Source organism: Myotis brandtii, unplaced genomic scaffold (assembly GCF_000412655.1).
Source record: "Myotis brandtii unplaced genomic scaffold, ASM41265v1 scaffold686, whole genome shotgun sequence".
Lineage (NCBI taxonomy): Eukaryota > Metazoa > Chordata > Mammalia > Chiroptera > Vespertilionidae > Myotis > Myotis brandtii.
In genome coordinates, this window is record NW_005370683.1 from 696,219 (window position 1) to 705,927 (window position 9,709).

The window sequence follows — 9,709 nt, forward strand, 5'->3', positions numbered from 1 at the left end:
ACCAAGAATCATAGGACACAGCACAACTCTTAGAAAATGAAATTAATGTCCTTATTAGACAATAAAGGCTTGTCAATTAAATTCGTTTGATATATGGAATTTAATATATATTGAATTGAATTATTCAAGTAAAGCAGATAATGCATATTTAACATGTTATTCAAAAATGCCCTTCTTTAACATAAAGACATAGAAAAGTTCATACATTATACTCTAAAGAAGCATGTCAAACTCGCATCTGATGGGCTGCATGCAGCATGCGGCCCGCTGGCTACGAGTTTGATATGCTTGCTCTAAACTGTAAATATCAGGCTATAAAAGTGTATCCAGATTATAACAATTTTAAAAATGTAGATATGCATTAAAACAGATATATAGTAATTATATCAAGGTGATGAACTATGATATTTTTCTCATCTTTTCCTGGGTACTTTTACTAATCTGATTACATTATTTCAATAGTAGAAAATAAATCAAATAAAAATAAAATGAAATTAAAAGCTGATTTTGAAATCAGGCTTGAAAGATCTATTTCCTGCTTCTAAGTATCAATCTTCTTTTAAAATGCTTTCAGCTAAGTCTTCCCTTAGTGCCACCAATGAATACTACACATTGCCCCATTAGCTCCAGGTGCTAGAAAACAGTTTTTATAAAAAATGTAAATTTATTTTTCAATCCAATGTTACTATTATTTCTAGTATTTTTACTCAGTTTACTCCATGCAGCTCTCTTTAATCTATAGCCTGGTTTAGTGTATTATTGCCACACTTGATGAGAGGAAGCAAGGAAAGCATTAGCAACATTTTCAAAAATCTGGTGCAAGCCAATTCAGAAGGAAAATTCACATTTTTATTAACCAATTTAATCACCTTCCTCTTACAACAGGTTAAGCCACTGGTGGGAAATATAACTCAATCTTATTGTTAATCTCACAAAGTATAAGGTAGTAACTTTACTAAACACTAAAAACCATAACAACTGAAAGTCTTTGTGGAAAGAGAAAGGTAGGAATAAAAATAGTGGATTTTACTAAATTATAAATGAAGGAATTTGGTAAGATAGAGCAACAAGGCATGTGATTTACATATTGAAAAAAAAAGCAGAGGAGACTAGAAAAGGTAAGGTTTTTTTTAAGTATTTATACACATTTTTGTTTCATTCATAGTGATGCAAGTAATAGACACTCAAAAACAAAAAAATACAAACAGCTACAAGCACTTTGCAAATTCAAGTTATGGGTTACATATTAGAGAATGACTAATCCAATTGCTAGAGTTTGGAATATAACCAACATGCCCGTTGCTGGTTATCTCAAACTCATCTCTAATAATATGACTGCCTTATGTTTGTGTAAAAACTGTTTTTCCAAATGCTTTCACGTGGTTATTTCTTTTAATCCTTTCCAAAGTCCACTGAGGTTAAGTGGATAACTCCTACTCAAAGTTTATCATTGGTAAGAGTCCAGACCAAAAAAGTTTTTTAACCATCCAATGTTCATTCAATCATGCACCTCCAATTGCTTTAATGCCTCCAACTTCTGTGATTCCAGGGCACAGTGGACATTCAACAATTATGTAATAAACAAAACAAAAAATTTGTCTAAAAAAAGTAAATAAAATTAGAATACAATTGAGGGTAGAAATGCCCTGTGCCTCACTAGTACACCATGTGATCAACATACCGCATCGCAATGAATAACTACAGCTTGACCCTCTCCAAGGGTTCTTGTTCCTGCTTGCTGAAAGAAAAAGTCTCTTCTTTAGAACTCCAAACTGACTGTGCAGCTGTGTCAAAGAATGTGAATATCTACTCTGAAAAAATATATAATTTATCATATTTAGAGAACTGATATTGTCGTGCCTAAGGGACAGATACAGCTTCCCAAAGTTGAGAATAATTTCAAAAACTAAAATGTTACTATACACTAAGAGATCCAAAGAGTAGCGAATAAACCTTGAGCTGACCTTGTTTCAGTCCCTGGGCACATGCTGCCCACCTCTCCACAACCAAGTGTGATTTTTTTTTTCTTTCTTGCTCTTACTGAAGAAGCACAAGGAGGACAGTTACACAAATTAAATGATCCTGGGATTAAATCCTGAATGACCTCCATTCCAAACTAGATTTGTAGATATCAGCTTGTTTCAATTCAATAACCCCAATGCCCTTCAAATATTCTATTGTAATAATGCTGTCAATACTGTTAGCATCTTCTACAATGAACAACAACAACAAAAAGCATTAAATGTTCTCTGAATTTGGGGAACATTTTAAGCCAAACAGTGAAAATCACTACATTGTGTGTACCCCTCCCATTGGGATTTTAGAGAGAGTGGAAGAAGAATCATACAAAGACGACCAATCACATCAAAAAGCAGAAATGTCCCTGCATGGGAGCAGCCTAGAAAGACTTTGTGAAGTGGTGAGATTTAGGATATTTTTTGGATGATGGGTCTCCATTATGGTCAAATTGTGTTGTATTCTTTATTTCCTTTTAAAATAAGGATGGGGCCCTAACTGGTTTGGCTCAGTGGATAGAGCATTGGCCTCCAGACTGAAGGGTCCCGGGTTCGATTCCGATTAAGGGCATGTACCTCAGTTGCAGGCACATCCCCAGTAGGGAGTGTGCAGGAGGCAGCTGATTGATGTTTCTCTCTCATTGATGTTTCTAACTCTCTATCCCTCTCCCTTCCTCTCTATAAAAAATCAATAAAATATATTTTATAAATAAATAAATAAAATAAGGGTGGGAAGGGCTGATATATTATTTAGAAGTTTAGAACCACCTATCTAGTAAAGTTATACTCAAAAGGGGTCTTTTTAAACCACTCAGATTTCTACCTCCAACTCCAATTCCAGATCTCAATAAATACAACTCACCTCACCCCATTTGACCTCTACCTCAACCCCACCCTCCAGCCACCTCCTTTGTAGTGAGGCTGCCATTTTTGCTGCAATGTGGTATAACCCTCAAGTATAGGAGTAGAGGGAAAGTTGTAAGAATCGAGGTGAGGGGAGGAGGAGAGGCCACACACTCCGGGCCGAGCATTTACAAAATCCTGCTACTTACCGGTACATATTTATCATTATTTCAAAATTAGACTGCTCCCACATTGTCCTTTTGTAGCTGCTGTTAGAGCATCCATGTGTTACATGCCAATGTTGAAAACTGTCTATATTATTTTTATTACTCAGTTTTGGCAATTTCTTCACATTTGAATATACCAGGAATATAAAGTTGGATATCTACTCCAGGGTCCTCCGCTCACTAGAATCACTGGGTCTAGTTTCTAGAAGCCAAAATAATGGGCACTGAGATGGGAGAACTCACCTAAATGTCAAATTAAACTTTTATAGGGAGGGCTGAAGGGATTAAAACTGCAGTTTTTTAAGTTTATTCTATTTCTGGGATGTCTGCCAGCAAAATCCACAGCACAAAGAAGACTTGAGCTGCTAGTTGTGGGTCCTCAAGCAATTCTCTCAACTTGTCTGGGCCGCTATTGCCTCAACTGTCTTTAAAAAAAAAAAAAAAAAAAGTTTCAACCAGCTGGCCCCGTCAAGGTCCCCTTCAAGTTTTAAAATCAATTTTGTCAATAATTATAGAAGTACTAAAAATTATGTTCTATATATAAAATGCCTAATAATTTCAAAAAACGAAGGACAAAGGAACCTCAAATATAATTCTTAAACATTCAGAAAGACTTCATAATAACTGTGAGATGTCATGAAATTGCCCCTTTGGCTTAGCTGTCATTTGCTTCAAATAAAGCCTGAGCCAGAGGAAAACTATTTTAACACTCTGAGAAGATTAAATAGTTAATCCACCGGGAAACCATGTTGAAACACAGAATTCACAAATCCCCTTCCCAGAGACAAGCATTGAAAATAGCAAACATTTGTTTTATTTTGCGTAAAATTATTCTAATGATATACTGCATACAAATACTTTCTATTATTTGGCATGCGTTTTCATTGTTGTGTTTTTTCTTCCTGTTCTAAAACTCAGATAAAGGTCATGTCTAATGTTGACAGAAAACAACCATTTATAAGTCAGAGTCTCACAGGTGAGTTGTAACTTGTCTTGGGGGAAAACATCCATAATAATGAAAATTCCAAGTCCCCTTCTTTGAGGAGAAATTGATGTGAATTGGAAGATTGGGCAGATTATGGAATTAACTGCCAAGATAATTTCTGCTTTCATGGCTTCACTAAACTGGAATTTCTAGTGCATCATTCACTACCCCATAATTAAGCATCAAAATATTAACCAATTAGCAGGAAAGATGTAAGAGCTCAAGGGGTAGTGATAATTAGACATGAAATCTGAACTTCTAAGGAGTTCAAAACAAACAGGTCTATCATACTCCATAAACTTAATACACCTGAAGAAAATGTATCAATTCATTTGGCAAATAAAATAATTTCATTGTTTTTCAGCTCACATCATCCGCTAGTTTTTACTCCTCTCTTTCCTTACTTCCTCATCCAAAAATAAATAAATACAAGTAGGGCATGTATGTTATATCAAGTGGGACATGATATAAATAAAATCCTAATGCATAAGCTTTGGAGTTCAATTTTTATGTGAAATATGTTTGGAAGGACACCCTTTCATTCTTAACGCACTGTTCTTGAGAAATGTATGACCTCATATACGCTATTGAAAAAATAAGGGAGAAATAAAAACTAAACTGCAACAATTGTTGTTCATGTCTAGTTGGTGCTGCTGACTATATTTTGTTAGTTCCAACATAGTCTGTGCATTTGAAAAGCTTCATATTGCTAGGTCTAAGCTCCATCAGGCAGGCATCATGCTGTAATGTGTGTGTATCCTCAGTGGTAGGAAAGCATCCAACATCCAACACATAGTAGGCACTTTATAAATATTTGTTGCATTAAGGAAGGAATAAACAAATGACCAAACACCAGATAACCATCTATTTCTATAAAGTAAATATTTCTAAGAGCCTTGCTTATCTACCTCCACATTTTCTAAGCGTTAAATTGTTTCAGATAATTTTTCCCAGATGTATATTCGTGTGTCAGCTTGAAAGATCTTTATTACATTGAAATTAGTATGTGAAATGTCTCGAAAACATATGGAAATATGTTTAGGAATACAGAAATAGATATCAGAAACCTGAGTTTGAGTGCCAGTTCTCGTACACAGTGGCTGAGAAATCTTGAAGAGGTCACCAGTGTGCCCGAGACTCATTTTATTCATCTGTATAATATTTTATTCATCTGTCCAGCCTACCTCATAGGGTCTTTATGAAGATTAAATAAAATATAATACATGTATATTATAACCAGGATGAAACAAAGAGACAACAAAAGCCTAAGTGTTTCCTCTTCAATAACCAGAGCACCCAGACCAAACATATTGTTGGAAAAGTCAAGATTGAAATGGTAAAATAGTGCCTTCCTGTCAATAGGGAGGCACCATTTGTGTCAACAGTATGACTAACAACAACAAAAATCACATATTTAATAGACTGAATATGGAAAGTTTGTGCAACCCTTAATGCCATTACATGGCCACCTCAGCATGAGGAAAGAGAAGAGTTCAGGGAGTTCACTTTGCAAATCAGTGCCAGCGACAGGCCTAGTAACAAAGCTTTGACTGTCCAATGAGCCCTTAAGCCTGCTGAGCAATGCTACTTCTTAAAAAGTGCTTCAGTAAGGTGGAACACAGTAAATTAGACAACATCCAAACTCACTGTCAAGGGTATGTACTGTTCTCTGCAAAAGCCAAGCAAAGAAATTTTAGCTCACAAGCGCACGGGCCAATGATTTTCAACCTTTTTCATCTCATGGCACATGTAGTGATTACTACAATTCTGCAGCACAACAAAAAATAGACGTTTTGCCAATCTGACAAAAAAAAACAGGTATAATTTTTATTCATTCACATTGGATGGCTTGTGTTGGCTGTTGTCATTTTTTAATTTGACACTCTAACGGAAAAGAGGTCAGTGCCCCTGACTAAATAGTCAGGAATTGCAGGTTTTAACAATTGTTGCGGCACACTAGTTGAAAATCACTGACATATTGTCTATTAACAATGATGTGAAAACATGATGGTTCTGTGTCTCCATTTTCATTCAGCTCTTGATATCTTTTGCAAGCTAAAGTTCTTGTAAAGGAAAAAATTTCAAATGTTATGTTAGCATTACAACAGGGAAAGGACAAAGACACACCATCTCATGATGTCTTAGATTTAGAATCAGCTACCATATGGAGCCCATAGTTAGTAACTTTCTACACTAACTTTTCTGCACTGGGAGGAAAAAAATGTTGCTAAGAAATCAAATCCTCTGTGTGTGTGTGTGTGTGTGTGTGTGTGTGTGTGTGTGTATCCACTCTAAAAACAGACACCTAATATTTTGGTATTTTCTTGATCTTAGTCTATGATAGGATGGCTTGAACAGTTTTATTCTATATTTATTCACCTTGTTTAAATTATAGAGCAGCACTATCCAATAGAAATATAATGTGAACAACACTACATTTGATTTTAAAATTTCTGGTAGCCACATTTTTAAAAAGGAAAATTAAAAAGATGAAATTAATTGTAACAATATTTTTCAAAATATATTTTATTGAGTTTAGAGAGAGGAAGGGAGAGGGACAGAAAGATAGAAACATCTATGAGAGAGAAACATCAATCAGCTGCCTCCTGCATGCCCCCTACTGGGGATCAAGCCCAAAATCCAGGCATGTGCCCTACCCATGACCTCTTGGTTCATGGGCTGACGTTCAACCAACTGAGCAACACCAGTCGGCCTTAATAATATTTTATTTAACTCCATATATTAAAATATTATCATTCTAATATGTAATCAATACAAAGATTATTGATATATTTACATTCTTTTCATACTTTTTCATAAGTCTTTGCAATCCAATGCATATATTTACATTACACCATACATGTCAATTAGGACACTATTCATCAGAAATACTACATCAGTTTTCAGATTTCATCAACTTGACAGTCAAAAAGTAGTACCACATACCAAGTTGTTCCAAGCATAGATAAAATGTTTCCAAAAACTAAATCAAGGACCAACTTTTAGAATTTAGTTCCTCAGTAGCATTAATCATACGTCAAGGGCTCATCAGCAACATGGGGTGCGGCTGTCACCTGAATCCATATCTACCACAATGAAAGATACCTTGCAGAACACCTCAGATATACTCTGTCAAAAGGCATTTGCAGAAATTGAATTTAAAATGTTCTCCCTAAATGAGAAACTTTCTGTTCAACTTCCTTTCCCCAAAGCTTTATATGACCCATGCACTTATTTTGAGAAACCTAAAATAGAGTCATTCACTTTGGCATACTGGTAAGTCTCTACATCTAATAAAACACAAGAATCTCTAGGACATTTTTGTTTACTTACACAGGTAGAGTCAACTCTATTTATTACCTGTTATTACATTATACATTGAAGGGGGAAAGCAGGTTAAATGCCCTGCTGGTGTGTGTCTATTTGTTGATTTATTTACCCTGCTGGTGAAGCTTATCACAAACTGGAGGTAGGCCAGGAGGACACTGGAAAGATTAAAGACTTGGAGGAAATATTTTAGCCTTAAGTTCAGGTCCTCTCTTTCTGATCTCTATCTTTCTAGCAGCATCTAGGTATGCATAACCTGTCAGAGCCATTCATTTGTAGTTGAACTAGTACAGAACCAGGAAGAGGCAACTGACCTTATGCTAAGTAAAGCTTTGCAAAGCATGTCTTTGCCTCTCACCTCTGTAGGCTTAATGGTTAACCATTTGGGCCAGATAGAGTCAAGCTGTCTGGGTTGGAACTCTTGTTCTGCCACTTGCTCTCAAGTTAGTTAATCTTTCTGCGTCTCATCTGTAAAATGGCTATAATAATAACAGGTCTGGACCTAAATCAAAGATTATTATGAGGAATAAATGAGATTTCACAGGATATAAAACATCGGAACACACAGCACTGATTCTAGAACATGGAATGTGTCCAACAATTATTGCTATTTTTAGCTCAGAAGTCTGGATAATAGAGATGGGAATATATGCTGAATAAATATTTGTTGTAAATAAAAATATATGGCCAAGCACTTTATTAATACCGAAGTGCTATATAAGCTATTTCGATTCTATGCAAAATAAGTTTAGAGAGTGGATCTATTCAATGTATTTAATGAAGAAAAAAAACCACAAATCTTCACAATGTGGTTTACGAAATTGCTAATGTTTTATAAAGCCTTTACCAACAATCAGAACCATGTTTATTCACTTGCAAAATGCTATTATGCATGTCAAAACCACTTTAGGGTGACCCATGGCTCTGCTCACCTCCACTGCAAAGCAGCATCCGATTTAATAGGACGGCCAATAAATACATGGCCCTATGATGGTTCTAGAGAATTCACATATAAAAATCTTAAATCTGTAACAATGGCTTCTCTCCCAGACAAATTTTATGTTTCCATTACTTATTTTATGCTCCTTCGTCATGTTGCTTGACCAGATCAGCTAACTAACAAAATTATCTTTCCCTGTCTTTTCCCTTTCCCTTCTTCTGCCAGGGTACCATCACCAGTAAGTATTAAAAGACCAAAAGAGACATAGTAGCAGTAAATACGAGAAACAAACTAATCCAACAATTGGATAAGTAGGTGTAGAATAACCACGAAGGCCAAATTCAAACTTCAAAAGCTTTATAACAGGTGATTCTAAGTCATAAAACTGTCACTTCCATGGGTGGTCATTTCCTAGTCTTGTAAAGGGCATGTAAAAAGATCTTTAAAATTCATTTTAGACGTTAAGTTGCTTAAAGATACAAAGTATATATAAAACTACCATTTCTATGCCTAACCAAGATTTGTCACTAAAATAACTTAGAAATGCGGACATGACAGGGTTTGCAAAATGGCTTTCCCGAAAGACCACAAGAGGGGAGGATTTTAAAGTATAATTTCTCAGAAAACAGGTTATTTTTATAGTCCTGAAAGTACCCATAAAGAGAAGTGGATTCACAGTAGCAGTCTATCCGAGCTGTGTAAGCAACGCACTTACTCCACCATGAATGCTTCATTAATATTTCAGGGATGATGTTGCAATTTTCCATGAGCAACTGTCAGGGCTCTGCTTCTTGACACGTATCAAAACGGTCTAAATTACATTCAACACTCGTGTGTCTGTCATTGACCAAAATGCAGTTCTGAGGCATCCAGTGTTTCCAAACTCGCACCCAGGCATGTCTAATGTCATTCTGCATCCACCCTGCTCAACCTTGGGATGTCTCACTCAGTCGCGCATGTTAAACCCTTCCACTTGCTGAAGGGTTTCCTTCCTTCTGCGGACCTACCCACCCCACCCCCCCTCGGTGATTTTTATCTTAAAAATAGTTCCCATTCCAATGCCTTAGAGGCCAGATGCGTCTCCTACACGCACACGCTTGTGCCATTATCCACTTCGCAGTGATGCATAAGGCGGCTCCCATTTGCAGAGACATCCCCAAGCTGCTGGTGGAAACACTGTCAGTCTGATGCTTTGTCTCCTGCCTCAGGAGGCCAGGGTTGCATGGACACGTATGACAGACGCTCTCGAAATAAATTTTTAAAAAGCACCCAGCCCAGCAGAGAGGGTGCTCCTGCAGGCAAAGCCCCACGGGCCATCGATCGCCCCGGGCGGGTGAGGGACCCGGAGGAGTCAGAGCCCCCGGGGACCTGG

The 9,709-nt window shown here is 36.6% G+C and overlaps 1 protein-coding gene and 1 long non-coding RNA gene across 16 annotated transcripts in view; both read right to left on the reverse strand.

Annotated features, from left to right (window-relative positions):
* Nucleotides 1–9,709, reverse strand: part of KIF21A (kinesin family member 21A) — a 147,314-nt gene that overhangs the window by 136,454 nt on the left and 1,151 nt on the right. The window lies entirely within an intron of this gene.
* Nucleotides 1,120–2,528, reverse strand: LOC106723966. The gene is made up of 2 exons (XR_001359719.1): nt 1,682–2,528; nt 1,120–1,599 (listed from the first exon to the last, which is right to left on the reverse strand). It is a non-coding gene; the product is annotated as an uncharacterized LOC106723966 (long non-coding RNA).